The 19,193-nt window shown below is 47.7% G+C and overlaps 1 pseudogene; it reads right to left on the reverse strand.

Moving 5' to 3' along the window:
* Nucleotides 1-19,193, reverse strand: part of LOC135881563 (inter-alpha-trypsin inhibitor heavy chain H3-like) — a 120,165-nt pseudogene that overhangs the window by 39,773 nt on the left and 61,199 nt on the right.

Here is a 19,193-nt window from a genome sequence, read left to right on the forward strand (position 1 = left end):
GTAGATTAAATTAAAAATAACCCAAAATAAAACAAACATTTTTGGAGCAGACAGAATTTCTGAGACTGGGGCTTAGCACTGTAAATGGCATGACACAGCTCTAACTATAATGAGGCAAGGTAGCTATAAAACACTAGCCCCCACCTTACTCCTGGTGCACACATTTTTGCTATGGTATTTGCAATACCTCTGACAAACAAAGAGATTGAAATATCACCAAAAGAAAGCCAATGCTAAACAGTTTGGTCCATGTTTTCAGTGCTTCTTTTTTATTTAAATGTTCATGCTAGGCCTGTCAAGCGATTAAAAAAATTAATCTCGATTAATCGCACTGTTAAACAATAATAGAATACCATTATTTAAATATTTTTGGATGTTTTCTACATTTTCAAATATATTGATTTCAATTACAACACAGAATACAAAGTGTACAGTGCTCACTTTGTATTTATTTTTGATTACAAAAGTGATTTCCACTGCAAAATAAACAAAAGAAATAGTATTTTTCAATTCACCTAATACAAGTACTGTAGTACAATCTCTTTATCATGAAAGTTTAACTTACAAATGTAGAATTATGTACAAAAAAAACTGCATTCAAAAATAAAACAATGTAAAATTTTAGAGCCTGCAAGTCCACTCAGTCCTACTTCTTGTTCAGCCAATTGCTCAGACAAACAAGTTTGTTCACATTTGCAGGAGATAATGCTGCCCGCTTCTTGTTTATAATGTTACCTGCAAGTGAGAACAGGCATTCTCATGGCATTGTTGTAGCAGCCATCTCAAGATACTTACATGCCAGATGCGCTAAAGATTCATATGTCCCTTCATGCTTCAACCACCATTATAGGGACGTGCGTCCATGCTGACGGGTTCTGCTCGTTAACAATCCAAAGCAATGCAGACTCACGCATGTTCATTTTCATTATCTGAATCAGATGACACCAGCAGAAGATTGATTTTCTTTTTTTGGTGGTTCAGGTTCTGTAGTTTCTGCATCGGAGTGCTGCTCTTTTAAGACTTCTGAAAGCATGCTCCACACCTCATCCCTCTCAGATTTTGGAAGGCACTTCAGATTCTTAAACCTTGGGTCGAGTGCTGTAGCTATCTTAAAATCTCACATTCGTACCTTCTTTGCGTTTTGTCAAATCTGCAGTGAAAGTGTTCTTAAAATGAACAACATGTGCTGGGTCATCATCCGAGACTGCTATAACATGAAATATATGGCAGAAAACAGTAAAACAGAGCAGGGGACATACAATTCTCCCCCCAAAGAGTTCAGTCACAAATGTAAGTAACGCATTATTTTTTTAACGAGCATCATCAGCATGTCCTCTGGAATGGTGGTGGAAGCATGAAGGGGCATATGAATGTTTGTTTAGCATATCTGGCACATAAATACCTTGCAATGTCAGCTAGAAAAGTGTCATGCAAATGCCTGTTCTCACTTTCTGGTGACTTTGTAAATAAAAAGAGGGCAGCATTATCTCCTGTACATATAAACAAACTTGTTTCTCTTAGCGATTGGCTGAACAAGAAGTGGGACTGAGTGGACTTGTGGGCACTGAAGTTTTACATTGTTTTGTTTTTGAATGCAGTTACATAACAAACATTTACATTTGTAAATTGCACTTTCATTACAAAGAGATTGCACTATAGTACTTGTATGAGGTGAATTGAAAAATACTATTTCTTTGGTTATCATTTTTACAGTGCAAATATTTGTAATAAAAATAATATACACTTGATTTCAATTACATCACAGAATACAATATATATGAAAATATAGAAAAAACATCTAAATATTTAATAAATTTCAATCAGTATTCTATTTGTTTAACAGTGTGATTAAAACTGCGAATAATCGCGATTAATTTTTTTAATCACGATTAATTTTTTTGAGTTAATCATGTGAGTTAACTGGGATTGTCAGTCCTAACTCATGCATATCTTTTTTACATTTTACTGTGCCATTTTTAAATGAGAAGGCGAGTTAAATGTAAATTGTGTCACTATGCAGGTGAAAAAAACAATACAGCAAGTTGGAGACTAGGGTTGCCAACTGTCTAATCACACAAACCCAAACACCCTTGCCCCGCCCCTGCCCTGCCCCACCCCTTCCCCGAGGCCCCACCCCACTCACTCCATCTCTCCTCCCTGTGTCGCTCGCTCGCTCTCCCCTACCCCTAATCACTTTTACCAGGCTGGAGTGGTGGGAGGGGGCTCTGGGCTGAGCCTGGGGCAGGGGGTTGGATTGCAGGAAGGGCTGCGGGGTGCAGGCTCTGGGAGGGAGTTTGTGTGAGGGAGGGGGCTCCGGGCTGGGGTAAGGAAGGAGGTGGGGGTGCATCCCAATCTGTGATGACACAAGAATTTCCACTCCCCTGGGGAAATCCCGATCTGGCTGCCTTCCTGCCTGCCTGGGAAGAGCAACCAGTCAGAGCTGCTGTAGGAAGAGCTCCCTCCCCTTTTCCCTCCTCTGCAGCCTGAAGCCGTTTTAGCAGGCGGGGAAGGGGGCAGTAGAAAGAGTCCAGCAGCTCAGGGGAGCTCCGTTCCCTCCTTCCCTCTTTGCTCCTGTGAGCAATGGGAGAGCTCCTCCGCTCCCTTGCATAGAACATGGCATGGGAATGGGTAGAGGGGGGTGAAAGGGGGAGAAGGGACCCCACTGCAGCTCTGCCAAGCCTGGGTGGGCAGATGAAAGAACTCCAGGGGGAGCCAGAGGTCAGCTGAACTTATGGGGCTTGAGGGGAACACACAGAAATGCTGGGTGTCCCAACTGATGTGGGGACCTGGGGGAAAGGATTGATTTGGAAGTTGGGGGGCCAGAAATAATTGCTGGGCAGGGGATGGGCAGATGTTGGGGTGAGAGCTCCTGCACCAGGGCCATTTGCCTGTAAATATGGGGTGATCCTGGCTCCTTTTCCTACCTCACTCTCTCCAAGGGCCCTGCAGATTTTTTCCAAACCGACAGGCTGTACTAGGCCGGGAGGCCCCCTGCTGGAGGCCTTGTGGTCCTACCACACCCTGCCCCAGAAAAGGGAAGTTGAGTCCTCCAAGCTGCCTAGAGTGGCTGCATGGGACACAGCCAGTCAGAAAGAGGTTGCAGGGAAGCAGCCAATCAGGGCCAAGCAGGCGCATATAAAAGGAGCTGCAGGGCTCTATGTTCAGTCTGTGTGTAGGGATCAGGGGAGCAAGGAAAGTGTTCCTGGCTGGTTGTTGGGACTCAAAGAAGATAAGGGCCATGGGGAAGTGGCCTAGGGAAATGTAGTTAAAGAGATGTGGCACATGGGTGCTACATATAGTATCCCTAGATTGGGACCCAGAGTAGTGGGTGGGCTTGGTTCCCTTCCAAACAGTCACTGGGGAAGTGGCTAAGCCCTGAGCAAGGGAGTTTAAACTGGCCCAGAGAACTGCTATATCTGGAACTGGGTTACCCCTGAAAAGGGGCCGAACTGAGACTGACTCAGTGGGAGAGCTGGGGTCCATGAACTGAGTTCAAGAGGAGTGGCTCAGCTGGAGAGCTGGGGTCACTGAGGACTCAAAGGAAGGCAGAGGGATGGACTAGCACTCTAGGAAGGGAGCCCTGGGGCGCTAGTCCATCCCAGAGCAGGAATCTTTGTCAGGTAGCCAGAACCCAACTGAGGGTACCATGATGGAACCTGTTGGACTGTTAAGGGACTGAGCCCATGGAGGGCTGCAGGATATTACTGAGGACAGCGAGATTGTCCTGGCTGGACCATATACCCCAGAAGGGGTTTGGTTTGTTTCACATATGGACTGTGTGTGACTTGACCAGAGGGCTGAGTCACCAAAGACCCATCTGACGAATGCAGCAGCCAATGGGGTGCACCGTGAGTGGAGAAACTGAGGAAAAAAACTGCAGGCATGTGTAACACTGACAGACCCCGGTTGTCGCCAGGCAGGATTGAAGCGGGGACCTCTGGAGCTTAGTACATGAGCCTCTACAGCATGAGCTAAAAGCAACCTGGCTGTTAGCTAAGGCTGTACAGCAGACTCTTTTTTTCTTTGTTCTTTTCTCTTTCTCTCGCTCTAGATGGGACAGAACACCACACCCAAGAGGTGTGTGGGTTACACGTGCACACACTTGACTAGGTGGTGCTCGCATTAAGTGAGTGGACTCTGCTACGCACACATTGACAACACCTTCAACTTCAGGGTTTGGAAAACCAGTACGCTTTTATTCAACCTGATTAAACATAACAAACATCACAAGAACATTCGGTAACCCTTCTTCTTACTGCCAAAGGAAAAGCCTCATCTGATCAGAGCTTGGTAGTGCTTCCCTTCCTGACCACAGACTGGCCCCTCACCCCCCTCTGTGATCCTCAAGAGCCAGCCAATGTCCCTTCTGATTAAAACCCCTCAGCATTTCAAGTGGGGGAGCTTCCATCAAAGAATCCAAACCTCCAGCTCTGTGCACCCAACTCAGGGGTGAAAGTAAAATTCAACACTTACCGGTATGGGGGCCGGCTCCGGCTCCTAGAAGGGGCGGGGCCTGGGGCGGGGATGGGGGGTCAGCGTCCCCCAGCCAGCCCATCCAGCTGCCTGGCCCGCACCACCCGAGGCTCCAGCGGCGCTTTAAAGGGCCCGGGAGCAGCAGCTGGAGCCCCAGGCCCTTGTAAATCACCGGGCCCTGGGGCAGCTGCTTCTTTTGCCCCCCCTCCCCGTCAGGGCTCCAGGGGGGCAAAAAGGGCAACGATGTTAAAGCGCTGCCGCGGCAAAGGACCCCGCTTAAAGCCACAGCGTATGGGCCGGTACTGGCGGCCACTTTTCACCGGTACGCCATAACGGACCGGCTTACTTTCACACCTGACCCAACTACATATGTTCTTTTTGGTCTTTGTTCCACAACATACCCCATCATACAATTTTGTTTAACACTGCTCCTAGAACAGCAGCTCAGATCAAAAAATTCCAAGTTAACATAGTCTGTTCTCCACAATAATAAATTTGGGAGTATGTGCAACAGTAATTGTTTCTCTCACTCACACACACACTGAGGGTGGGCATGGGGGATACAAAATCAAGACAGATCAAAGAAACATATAATAATCTTTTTTAAAAAGACATGATTATTTTTGGCCAATCTCATGATTGTGTGGTCTGACTCATAATCTTTGATCTTTAGGCTGGTAATGTTATAGTGTGGGCCATCCTCAATCCCCTCTCCCTATTGGCTTTGCAGAGGCAGAGTCATGCAGAGGTTTCTAACAACATTAATTTCTTTAATAATTTCCTATCTCAGCCCTTGCAGAAGCCAGTTTCAAAGTTTACCCAGAGGCAAAGCTTTGTAGTATTAGGGGATTGTTAGGGAGGCAAATGTTAGGGACTTAATTTTCAGAACTGATACTAGTTATCAACTCTAAAATACAGGAAATGTGTGGGGGTTTTGTTTTAAATTAACAAGATTGTTCCAAATCCTCCTCAAAATGGGACCTGGGTTCAATCCTGAATGTGGGGAGGCTACAACATTCCATAAAGCAATGACCTGACAGCTGACTGGGTGAGGGTGAACAAAGCCACAGTGCACCAATGATCCAGGACTGGACTGTCCCATAGGATTATTGGGAAATTTCTTGGCGGGCCCCGTCACTCAATGACTGTGTCTGTCTTTAAAATTCTCCTCTGTATATTGAAGGAGAGTCCTGGTTTTTTAAATCATATAGAACCATAAGTCCCTCCATTCTCTTCCTCCTGTAGGGGACTTGCTGGGAAGCAACAGTTGCTGCTCTGCATTCATGATGCCAGCACCTCACATTACCTCAGAATGCACTGCAGGAGCTGGAGCCAGAGCATGAAGCTGCTTGAGCCGTATGCAGAATGGATCTTTGCAGCAGCCTGAGGAGGGTGGTGGTGAAGGGCTGCCTGTCTCTCCACTGAGTCCTGATGGGGAATTTGAAGAGCCTGGCAGGTGGCTGAGTTCAGGATGCTCCCTACAGCAGTAGCTGTGACAAGCCTGTAATGGCTCCCTGCAGCAGGGTGAGAAGCCTATGATGGCTCCCTCAGACCTGGTGAAGCAGTGAAGAGTTTCAAGTAGCCCAGAACATGGCCATGAAGAGGAGCCTTCAGTGGCTATGGGGAGAATAGAAATGGGATTTGGTCACAGTGGGTGAGTTTTGTGGGGGAACATTGTATTGGTTTTGGTCTCTGGGGTGTGCAGCGGAGGGGCAGGAAATGTTGAATTGGTTTTGGTCGTTGGGAGTGAGGTATTTGTTTTTTCTTTTAGTGGTGGGAGGCAGTTGAATTGATTTTGGTTGCTGGGAATGAGATCTTTTGGCATAGGGTGTGTGTTTAATTTGTGTTCACTGGGCTGCAGTAGAGAGAGAGGGGAGTGGATTTGGCTTATGGGGTGCATTTACTGGGGATGATGGATTTATTTGGTAACCCTGGTTCCTCTTCTCATGCAGTGATTCAGAATTCACACCTCTCACCAGGCCTCAGACTGCTTTGCTGATAGTCCAGCTCAACCAGTATACTGCAATGCTATACAGTTGTAGTGCAATGGAAAAATGGAGGGTGAGAACAGCTTCCAAAGCTCATGCATTCTTAGAGGTTCAGCACCATCATATTGAGAGAGAGAGAGAGCGAGCACACACATAATGGAGAAGGCAGATTCTTCTGGACTAGAAAGAAGACAGAGAAACACCAGAGAAAGTAGTAAAATGAGTTATTATATTCAGTGATGTGCCAACAGCAGTACAAAACAGAAGACAGTCCTTAATCTGGGAAGCTCACAGTAGAATCAGGATGTATAACCTTTCAGTTGATGATTGAGGTCTCATAGTAGAGATTTTTCCTGATGGACATGCAGTCCAAGGGTACAACATCTCACAGGAGAGGTTTCCAATAGATGAAATTATGGCTGATTGTAGGTGGTTTTATAGGAGATGTTTCCCATGGATATCTGCCAAATATGTGGTCTCCTAGGAGTTGTTTCTTAGAGATGAGGCTGGAACCAGATGGCGTTTCCAGAGGTTTCTTTCTAGCTTGATGAATATTCCATTTTGGACAAACATGGAACCTAAAAAGCAGCCCAACATTTCCAGTTTAGTTTTCCATATTCTCTTGTGAGAACTTGTAAAAACTCATTCTTCCAGCAATCATAGGAGATATTGACAGATCCTTCAGAATATCAAGTAAATTCATATGCTCATATCATTGGAACTAGGGAAAATGTGTAGGGAGGATGTGGGAGATGTTCTCTGGGTGATGGAAATTTAGTTTTAATTTACTAAACTAGAAGAAAGGAGAAGGTGGTGAGCAAAAGGAGGGAGTTTTTTGAAACCCATCTTACTCTTGCCTGTGAGGTGGGAAGCAGCTGTTCTAACATCAGTACAGGTGTTCTTTCCCCAATCAGTACAGCTGGTGATTAGGAAATTCAGCCTTTGTCAGTGGTTCTGCACATGCAAAAAAAGGAAGTGAATGTGCAATATTCTAGAACTCTGTTTGGTGGAACTCTTGCAACTAGGCACTGTTTAATATTTCTTTGAAATTATGAAATACAAGGGGCAGTGTGAAGAAGACAATCTACCTTGTTCATTGACCATTTGCAGGGTTTAGCCAACATCTACTTGTGCCCTGAGCCTGGCTGCCACAGGGCCGCCCAGAGGGGGGGGCAAGTGGGGCAATTTGCCCCAGGCCCCGGGCCCTGCAGGGGCCCCCCCACGAGAGTTTTTCAGGGGTCCTGGAGCGGGGTCCTTCATTCGCTCCGGGGGCCCTGGAAAACTCTCGCGGGGCCCGGGCCCCCTGAGCTTCTTCCGCTCCGGGTTTTCGGCAGCAATTCGGCGGCAGGGAGGTCCTTCCACTCCGGGACCCGCCACCAAAGTGCTGGGTCTTTGGCGGCAATTCGGCAGCCCCCCCGCCGCCAAAGAGCCCAGGCCCAGTGAATCCTCTGGGCAGCCCTGGGCTGCCAGCTGACATCTTTATCAGATAGGACACCGTATGCTGAAAATACTGCAGCGTGAGATTTAACATCAGTTAATACCACGCTATTAAAGAGGTGCGTGTGTGTTTGATTAGGTAACTCACCTCCATTACAAAACTTGTAATGATCACAGGGCAATCTGTACAGGTGGTTGGCAAGGAGGAGGTAAACACTCACAATGTGTTTATTGCATAAGAGAGTAGAGCTAAATATGATGTGGGTGCCAAAGGATTGGCTACTTACTGCAGTGTGATTATTGAGAACCATAATGAAAGTCCAAAACTTATTTAAGAGCTGTGACAAAGTTCCTCCTCTATCTTGGTGGGTCCTGCACTTATTGGCAGATTTTCTTGCCTCAGAGATTCACCATGTGGGTTGGGGAACAGCCCAGAAACCTTCCCCTCTGGAAGAACCCACAGTCCAGGTCAATTGGGAGGTTTGGGGGGAACCCAGGTCCCCCCTCTACTCCGGGTTCCAGCCCACGGCCCTGTGGACTGCAGCTATCTATAGTGCCTCCTGTAACAGCTGCATGACAGCTACAACCCCCTGGGCTACTTCCCCATGGCCTCCCCCAAACACCTTCCTTAGTCTCACCACAGGACCTTCCTCCTGGTGTCTGATAACGCTTGTGCTCCTCGGTCCTCCAGCAGCATACCCTCTCAGCTCCTTGCACCTCTTGCTCCCAGCTCCTCACACTCACACCACAAACTGAAGTGAGCTCCTTTTTAAAGCCCAGGTGCCCTGATTAGCCTGCCTTAATTGATTCTAGCAGCTTCTTCTTAATTGGCTCCAGGTGTCCTAATTAGCCTGCCTGCCTTAACTGGTTCTAGCAGGTTCCTGATTACTCTAGTGCAGCCCCTGCTCTGGTCACTCAGGGATCAGAAAACTACTCATCCAGTGACCAGTATATTTGCCCTCTACCAGACTCCTGTACCCCACTGGTCTGGGTCTGTCACAGAGCTGACATGTTTTTACTTTTCACTTCTCTCCTCTTCCTCCTCCTAAGCTCTCTAGCCTCATTCTTCCTTTGGGGGAACCCATAGGCCCCGTGTGAGTTCAGGGGGTTCACAGTTCTCCTCCACCCTCCCTGATCTTTGGGCAGAAGTTCACAGACAATGCTATAATCTCCCACAGCAGAGATACCTGAGATACTAATTGAAAGGTTCAGACTAAACAGATGTTGCTTTGATACTAACATTTTTGTTGGAATTGCCCCAGGTAGTTGCTGGGTTCTCCTCTCCTCATCATTGTGGCCAGTAATGTCGCTCCTTGAGGGTGCAGGAGAGAGAGCACAGATAGACTTCAGGTGCCCCCAAATGTATCTCTTTGGTGCACACTCCTGCAGGGGACAATAAGCCCAGGGTCAGTTTCTTTGATGTGTTTCTACCTACAGGCTCTGCCTTTGTGCCAGGGAAGGAGTTTTTCCCTTCTCACCTAACGCTGTGGCACCAACCTTGTATTTAATGATAGAATAGATGGGCAGCAAACAGGGTATTCATGCAACTGAAATACAGGACAGTCCTGTCGAATTATCTGAGACTGCATCCTAAGATTATGGTCTTGGAGTCCTTATTATCCTGACCTCACACTAGTAACTGCACCAAAGCTTTCTTGCAGCTCATATGCTGCATTGCTAGACATTATGGGAGTTTCAACAGTAGTGGCCATATCTCTGTGATGGATAATCCGAATCCCTGTCTTCTGGGAGGGACGAAACCTCTGATCAGTGTCTTGCTGGAGACTCTAAACCTCTTCCCAGTGTTCACTGGGGGAGAATAAACCTCTCTTGAATGATCTGTTGTGTATGGGGGTAGAAACATCTCTCTCACCATGGACAGAATAAAGGTCCAGGAACTTAACTTGTTCTCATTCTTAGCATGTTAACAGAGATGACGTAGATCCTTGTTGTAATATGTTGTTCAGTTGCAGCACCTGCAGTTTCCAAATACAGTATAAGGGACTGGAATAATCCTCTTTCCTGCTGAACCCTGAACTCACTTAACTTTCATTTTCAGCTCTGAGTTTTGGTTAGGTTTAACTACTTATGAGCTCTAAATAAGGATTCCTAATCTTTGTCCTCACTAGTTTTGTACTACTAGGATGCCTGGGTTTGGAGATATAGAACAAGTATTTTTTCGTTTGTGTTGTTTCCTGATTGCCGTTGATGAAGGTTCTGGATTCTATCACTGGTGTCTTCTCTCCTACAAGGGAACTAGAAGAAAGGCAGATTCGCTGTTCGGAACTGAGCTGTTCAATAAAAGGAACAGATATACTGCTACCAATCGGACAGTGTAAATAAATTTAAGGGATGAGGAGAACTTGTCTGGGCCCCACAACATTTCTGAAAATAATACTGATCTCAACCCCAAAAACCTGTGTAGTATTTCCACAGCCTACAATAAAGGAAAGGAGGCATTGCCTCCTACCATAGTCAAGGAATAAGGAACTCTGTATAAACATTGCATACATATTAATAAGTCAGCGCTAGCAGGCTGGCAACGGACAAGTTCCATTCAAAGAGAATTGTTGGATCTGGTCATAGTTCAGATAATGCTCTGAGTGAGTCAGGGTTTGGTGCCTCCTTAGAATGGCTGTAGGCTCTAGTTCTGAATTTTCATTTTCAGGATCCAAAGCCCTGTACAAATTGGCAAATAGAAAACCCATTTCTGAGGTACACTCAGAAGAATGGCTGAGACTATGAATACTTACTGCGGGGAAGATGATGGTCAGTTGTCATTCAGGAAAGCCCCACTCCAGAATATGAGGTTCGTCTGGGGTAAAATAAGGATCTTCAGCTGCCAGTGATGGTTCAATGGCTGATGGTGGAGAGCTCAGCCTTAAAGGAAAAAGAGTTGAAACATCAGCCACTGAAGAATTATCCTCCTTTTCACACTTTGCCAATCAGTATTTGACGTATATCTGTCTCAGTGTTCCTTCTTTCCCTAATAAAAAGCATGTTCCTTAAAAGGAGGCAATAAATAGAAGACTCTTTGCTGTGGTTGAGGAGGCAGGAATAGCAGACAAAGAACTATAGGGAGGGGAATAATGGGCTTTACATTTTTCACCAGTTCATTGTCTGCAGAGATTGTAGAGTCTCCAAGCAGGGATCTTGCCTCCATCTAGGGTGACCAGACAGAAAGTGTGAAAAATTGGGACAGGGGGTGGGGGGTAATAGGAGCCTATATAAGAAAAAGACCCAAAAATCGGGACTGTCCCTATAAAATCGGGACATCTGGTCACCCTACCTCCATCCTTCTCGTTAAAGCACCGTTGGAACTATATAAATGAGGGGAAGGGTAAGACAATTCTCACTAATTATAGATGTTAAGATGTGGAGTCATTGCTGGGGCTATTTAGTGGTCAGACAGTGCCCAAGGTGAGAGAGAGAAGGTGGAGCTTTCTTACAATGCCCGGAATGAAAGAACTGTCCTGCATTTTCAGGAAGGTGGCAGCACTATTCCTTACATGCATTCGAGTCCTTACAGAGCTTCTCCCACACACCATCCTTAATGTATGCACAAGCTAGTATTAAAGAGAACTTGAATACTCACTGAAGAGGGAAAAGGGATTATGATTTCATGGCCAGGCCAAACTTTATGGGGCCAATGATTGAATGTGAGCATCAGAGCTGTCATACAATGTACAATGTGTCCTAAAATAAGAAAAACAAATACAAATATTAGCAGCTGAACAATTCTCACTTCCACTGGTCCCCAATGTGCCATAATGGTCCCTGTTAATGCACAGCTAAATCCATCTCTGCAATTACAATCTCTTTAAATCCCCACTCCGTGCCTTGGACTTTTAATAAAATCCATAGTACAAAGCCTTTCAGTCCTGGGTGAGGCAGTAGAAAGAAGAAAACTAATTGTGGGGAGGGGAGCCATGAAAACTTTTTATCCAAATATTTGTTTGTATCACTCCCTGGGACAGAGTTATCATGATCTATCCAAACAAGTAGTGGAAAATAAATATCTTACTCCGAATCCCAAAATTATCAGAGGATATGTCTATAGTGTAATTAGACACCTGCGGCTGTGGCTTGCACCAGCTGACTCAGGCTCATGGAGCTCAGGCTAAGGGGCTGTTTAACTGCATTGTAGACATTCGGACTCAGATTAGAACTTAGGCTCTAAGACCATACAAAGTCAGAGGGTTTCTGGGCTTGGACTGCAGCCTAAGTACATATGTCTATGCTGCTATTAGTCAGCCCCTTATTCTGAGCCTCACAAGCCCGAATCAGCGGGCATAGGCCATCCACTGGTTTCATTGTGCACATAGCCAGAGTGGCAGATTCCAGGCCCTGGGATTCTGAATAATAAGCAACAGGCAACTCTGACTTCCAGCTAGAACTCCTCTGCCATAGCAGTGATTGAATCTTTGAATCATGCATCTGATGAAGTGGGTTTTAGCCCACGAAAGCTTATGCTCAAATAAATGTGTTAGTCTCTAAGGTGCCAAAAGTATTCCTCATTCTTTGTGCAAAAAATGTTATTTAGACATTTCTCCTCCACTGAAGTGCAGTGATATAGGAGAATATGACACTCACTAACTAGATAGTAGCAAGGTGAAGTCAGGAGGTTGGGAAAGGTCTATTTGCATTGCAAGAGAATGTTAACATGAAAAGGAATGGTTGGAGCTGGTTGTTGGTCAGAAAGAGCCCAGTGGGAGAGAGAATTTGGTTCTTCCTTACAATGACTGCAGAGAATCTTGTCTTGTGTTTATCTTTTTGGAATGGTGGCAACTGGATTGCATGTTTGTTCCCAAATCTCTACACAGACATTCCCCACACCTCCTCAGTATACACACGGAGAAAGAAAGTGAAGGAATCCCAATACTAACTCTGAGGCAGCAGGTGCACTCTGTTCGAGGAAAGCTTCATAAAGAATGAAGAGCTGAGCCTCTGGGAGTACAGGGGCAGGCAAAAGAGGATCACCAGTTAAATTGGCCCATGATGGAGCACTCATCCTAAAATATGAATTGAAAGAAACATTAGCATCAGTAGAGCCATTCTCTCCTGTCGCTCCTGTCTCCCTATAGGCCATAATCTACATTAACACCCTATGATCCCACCTTCCAGGAAGATCAATGTTAATCCAACTTCCTTCCATCATATATTAAAATCTCTCTTGTTTCATCAGCATAAATTTCAAACCAGGTTGGGGAACAGGGCTTCTGCTGTTGCCCTTGGTCCTTAAGGGAGAAAACGCCATCTGATCAGGGACGAGACATGACATTACTCAGAGGCAAGGAATCGTCTCCTTACAAGTGATTATTGGGGTCTTCAGAGGAGCTGGCAGTTCCCCCTTCCCAACACCGGACAGTAGAAATGCCTTTATAAAGACACTATCATCATAGTAGTTGTTGTCCTCACCCTGAGCCTGCCCTACAGTCTGCAGTGAAATACAGACAGTGAAGCTGTCATCACACTCGCGAGGTGATTAATTCATTTTCTGTCCCTAATGCCCTTCTGTTTTCCTCTCTGAAGAGGAGACTTGTCACCTAGAAAAGTGGGTCCAAGGCTGAGGGCCTGAGCACTCCAAGAGTATTTTAAACCCAGAGTTGACTGGGGTATAGGCAGGACACAGATCTCTGGCTGTGGAAGTGTTTTTCAATGACTGCATCCACACTTTCCGAATGGTGGGAGTTCGGCTCATTGAAACGCTGTTCTCTCAGGTCAGGAGGAAGGTGGTCCCAGAATTATCTGCTGGGTGAGGATTGACGTGCCTTTGTGACAGATAAGGAGCCTTCACTTGGGATGAAGAAGTATGTGAGGGGCCAGAGGGATGCAGCAACTTGGCTGTGGACACCTGGTCTGGCCCTTGATGGAGTCTTCATCCTAAATGAAATGGAAACAACAAAATATTAACAGTGGATGTGCGCTGGGTGGAGTCATTGCCTATCCATGTAGGGTGGGAATACACAGTATGTTTGTTATGCTGTTCCTCTGTGTAAAATAACAGACAATATCCCAGTGAGTTCCTGATAATAACAATTTATCAATAACCAAAGCAATTTAGGGATAGTGGGTTTAAGGAAGACAGTGAGCAGTAGGGGAGCTAAAGCATTGCTGACTCCAATATTGAGCAGGAAACCCCATTGAAAATAGTAGCTTCATGAGTCTTTGAGACACCTAGAAAAAGAATATTGAGGAACAGGATCTCTGAGAAGAACCCAGACATTCAACCACACAACTGTCAGAAGATTAAGAAGGAGATATGATATACTATATACTAACCTTGCCGGCAGCTCTTATCTGTGAAGCTGTCAGCCTATGGGTCAATCTGAGGCTTTTTAACTTAAGTATGTGGCTCAAACACTCAGGCCTGGTCTACACTAGGCGTTTATGTCGAATTTAGCGCCGTTACATCGAATTAACCCTGCACCCGTCCACACCACGAAGCTATTTAGTTCGACATAGAGGTCTCTTAAATTCAAATTCTGTACTCCTCCACAACGAGGGGAGTAGCGCTAAATTCGACATGGCCATGTCGAATTAGGCTAGGTGTGGATGGAAATCGACGCTAATAGCTCCGGGAGCTATCCCACAGTGCAACACTCTGTTGACACTCTGGACAGCAGTCCAAGCTCGGATGCTCTGACCAGCCACACAGGAAAAGCCCCGGGAAAATTTGAATTCCTTTTCCTGTCTGGCCAGTTTGAATCTCATTTCCTGTTTGGACATCGTGGCGAGCTCAGCAGCACTGGCAACGATGCAGAGCTCTCCAGCAGAGATGGCCATGCAATCTAATAGAAAGAGGGCCCCAGCATGGACTGATCGGGAAGTCTTGGATCTGATCGCTGTGTGGGGCGATGAGTCCGTGCTTTCCGAGCTGCGCTCCAAAAGACGGAATGCAAAGATCTACGAGAAGATCTCTAAAGCCATGGCAGAGAGAGGATACAGCCGGGATGCAACGCAGTGCCGCGTGAAAATCAAGGAGCTGAGACAAGGCTACCAGAAGACCAAAGAGGCAAACGGACGCTCCGGATCCCAGCCCCAGACATCCCGTTTCTACGAGGCACTGCATTCCATCCTAGGTGCGGCCGCCACCACTACCCCACCACTGACCGGGGACTCTGAGGATGGGATATTGTCGACGGCCGCTTCCTCGGACATGTTAGCGGACGGGGAAGATGAGGAAGAAGATGAGGAGGACGAGGCAGTCGACAGCGCTTACAACGCTGATTTCCCCGACAGCCAGGATCTCTTCATCACCCTTACAGAGATCCCCTACCAACCGTCCCCAGCCATTAACCCGGACACAGAATCAGGGGAAGGATCAACCAGTAAGTGTTTTAAACATCTAAACATTTATTTTTTACAGAACAGGAATATTAACAATAACAACAATGGGTTTCTCATGATTAGTTTGCCCTAGGCGCTTAACGTTTCAGTCCTGGGCAGTGCAACTATTCAAAAAAAATCTAACAATGTCCGGTTTTGCATGATTGTTCTGCCCAAGCCGCTCTGCTGTTTAGTCCCTGCCAGTGCAGCTACAGTAAAATGCGGTCTATATGACCGGGGATAGAGCAGAAATCCTCCTGGGACATTTCCACGAAGCTCTCCTGTAGGTAATTGGAAAGCCTTTGCATCAGGTTCCTGGGGAGAGCGGCCTTATTGGGTCCTCCGTGGTATGAAACGTTTCCGCGCCAGGAGACAATCAAGTACTCCGGGATCATTGCCCTGCAGAGCATGGTGGCATACGGCCCTGGTCTTTGCAGGCTTTCCCGAAGCATTCTTTCTTTATCGCTGTCTGAGATCCTCATGAGGGTGATGTCGCTCATGGTGACCTGCTTTGAATTAGGTAGGGGAATGTTAGTATTGGGACTGCTTGCCCGTTCCTTTACAGAACTGTAACCTGCGGTTTACAGCCACGCGGTGGAGGCGGGAGAGGGGCGGCATACAGGGATCTTTCCCTGGGACAGCCGCGAGGGGGTGGGACAGGGGCAGAGTTCATGCTTGCCGGATTGCTGGCAGCAGGGACTGTCATTGCTTTCAATGTGAAAGGAGGCCAGTGCTACTATTAAAGTTTTAAGCAGCCACAAGTCTACGGCTTACCATGTCTGCCTGCTACACAAATTCCGGTGTCCTGCCCCGCTTCTCAGATCTGCAGTGCAAGACCCCAGGCACTGAATGCGAGGGCCGAAAATTCGACCTTGTCCTGAGTGCGCATGTGATAGGTGCTGTGCATGGTCTTGTTCACAGAGAAAGACTATGTTCTTTGTTCACAACTAAATTTATCTTTCTGAGGAATTCACTCCCTTTTTCCCATTCCCACAGCCACATCTGCGACTGTCTCCCAACCCAGCCTGGCATCACACTCCCAGAGGCTAGCGCAGATTAGGCGGAGGAAGAAGAGGACACGGGAAGACATGTTCTCGGAACTTATGGGCTGCTCCCGAGCCCAGGCAGCACAGCAGACCCAGTGGAGGGAGAACTTGTCCCAAATGCACCGATCACACATGGAACGGGAGGAGAGGTGGCGGCAGGAAGACCAGCAGGCGACTCAAATGCTGCTTGGACTAATGAGGGAGCAAACGGACACGCTCCGGCGCCTTGTGGATGTTCTGCAGGAACGGAGGCAGGAGGACAGAGCCCCACTGCATTCTATCTGTAACCGCCATCCCCCGCCACCAAGTCCCATACCCCCCTCACCCAAAGTCCAAAGAAGGAGGGGCGGCAGAGTCCGTGAAAACTCTCACTCCACCCCTGCAGACTGCTCTAGTACTAGAAGGCTCTCATTCCCCAAAATGTGACAAGTCCTTTCCTTCCCGCCTCACCCAAGCCCCCGTCCCAGTTTCACCCCCCAGTTTCATGTGTAGTTGCTAATAAAAAATACGTTTCTGTTAATTACTGTTTCCATCATGTTCTTTTGGAGGAGAGTCTGTCTGAAGGGGGGAAAGGGGGTTGGTAATTGGACAGGACAGTCACCTTTAGCAGGGTACAGAGGCGGGGGCAGGTCCAGCAGCAGGGCACATACACAGTGCAGTCACTAGTTACCCTGGTCAGTATGGGAGGTGGTTTTCATGTTCTGTGGAGGGGGGGGGTTGCTCTGTGACTTTGTGGCGGGGGAGGGCAGTTAGAGATCTTATGCAGCGGTCCTTATCCTGGATCAAAGAGCCACGCAGCAGGGGATCTGTAACCGTCCTCCCCCTGCCACAAAGTCACATAGCCCCCACATACACACAGTCCCGATCAGGAGGGGTGGCAGGCTCTGTTGCAACAACCAGTCCACCAATGCGGAGCCTGTCATTCCTGGAGTTTAGAAGCGTCATTTGCATCACTACACTACACCCGCTCCCCACCACAGTCTGCGTCCCAGGTTTAAAACATTCCCGCGAAAACAGTAATAAAGACAACGGTGTTCATTAACAAAATAGAAGTGATTTTATTTTTTTGGAAGGGGGTGAAGGGGGTATGTAACTGGAGAGGATAGTCAACATTAACTGTGTAAAGAAACGGGGGCAGGTTCAGCTTCTCTGTACACAAACTGAAAAGTCACTGGTTACCCTGCTCACTCAGGAACCTAGCTTTCAAAGCCTCCCGGATGCACAGCGCGTCCCGCTGGGCTCTTCTAATCGCCCGGCTGTCTGGCTGGGCGTAATCAGAAGCCAGGCTATTTGCCTCAACCTCCCACCCCGCCATAAAGGTCTCCCCCTTGCTCTCACAGAGATTGTGGAGCACACAGCAAGCTGCTATAACAATGGGGATATTGGTCTCGCTGAGATCACAGCGAGTCAGTAAGCTTCTCCATCTCCCCTTGAGACGGCCAAAAGCACACTCCACCACCATTCTGCACTTGCTCAGCCGGTAGTTGAAGAGTTCTTTTTCAGTGTCCAGGGCGCCAGTATAGGGCTTCATGAGCCAGGGCATTAGCGGGTAGGCTGGGTCCCCGAGGATCACTGTAGGCATCTCCACATCCCCAACAGTTATTTTGTGGTCCGGGAAGTAAATACCTTCCTGCAGCCGTCTAAACAGACCAGAGTTCCTGAAAACGCGAGCGTCATGAACCTTGCCCGGCCATCCGACGTTGATGTTGGTAAAACGTCCCCTATGGTCCACCAGTGCTTGCAGCACCATTGAAAAGTAGCCCTTTCGGTTGATGTACTGGCTGGCCTAGTGGTCCGGTCCCAGGATAGGGATGTGAGTTCCATCTATAGCCCCACCGCAGTTTGGGAATCCCATCGCGGCGAAGCCATCTATGATGGCCTGCGCGTTTCCCAGGGTCACTACCTTTGAGAGCAGTACCTCAACGATTGCGCTGGCTACTTGCATCACAACAACCCCCACGGTAGATTTGCCCATGCCAAAGTGGTTCGCGACTGACCGGTAGCTGTCCGGCGTTGCAAGCTTCCAGAGGGCTATGGCCACTCGCTTCTGGACAGTCAGGGCTGCTCGCATCCGGGTGTCATTGTGCTTCAGGGCAGGGGACAGCAACTCACAAAGTTCAAGGAAAGTCCCCTTCCGCATGCGAAAGTTTCGCAGCCACTGGGATTCATCCCAGACCTGCAGCACTATGCGGTCCCACCAGTCCGTGCTTGTTTCCCGGGCCCAGAATCGCCGTTCCACAACATCCACATGACCCATTGCCACCGTGATGTCCTCGGCGCTGGGTCCCGTGCTTTCTGACAGGCCTGTGCTACTCTCAGACTTCAGGCCCTCACCGCGGTGCCGTAGCCTCCTCGCCTGATTTATCTGCATCTGCCTCTGGGAAAGGTGGATGATAAGCTGCGAGGCGTTGACAACGGCCACAACTGCAGCGATGGTCGCAGCGGGCTCCATGCTCGCAGTGCTGTGGCGTCCGCGCTGTCACTGACCAGAAAAGTGCGCGAACTGATTTCCCGCCGGCGCTTTCAGGGAGGGAGGGCGGGAGTGACGGAAGGATGACGACAGTTACCCAAAAGCACCCTCGACACATTTTTTTACCCAGAAGGCATTGGCGGCTCGACCCAGAATTCCAATGGGCAGCGGGGACTGCAGGAACTGTGGGATAGCTGCCCACAGTGCACCGCTTCCAATGTCGATGCTTGCCCCGTTAGTGTGGACTCACAAAGTCGAATTACTGTCCTTAGTGTGGACACACACGTTCGACTTTGCAATATCGATTCCACATACTCGATTTAAGTGAAATCGAAATACCCTCGTAGTGTAGACAAACCCTCATCTTCCCCTTCACTAATGCACATAATGCAAAACTCTTTTCTTACCAAGAATCCAGCACTGACTTCATGTACTCCATCCTCTTCCAGT

This window comes from Emys orbicularis, chromosome 7 (assembly GCF_028017835.1).
Source record: "Emys orbicularis isolate rEmyOrb1 chromosome 7, rEmyOrb1.hap1, whole genome shotgun sequence".
Lineage (NCBI taxonomy): Eukaryota > Metazoa > Chordata > Testudines > Emydidae > Emys > Emys orbicularis.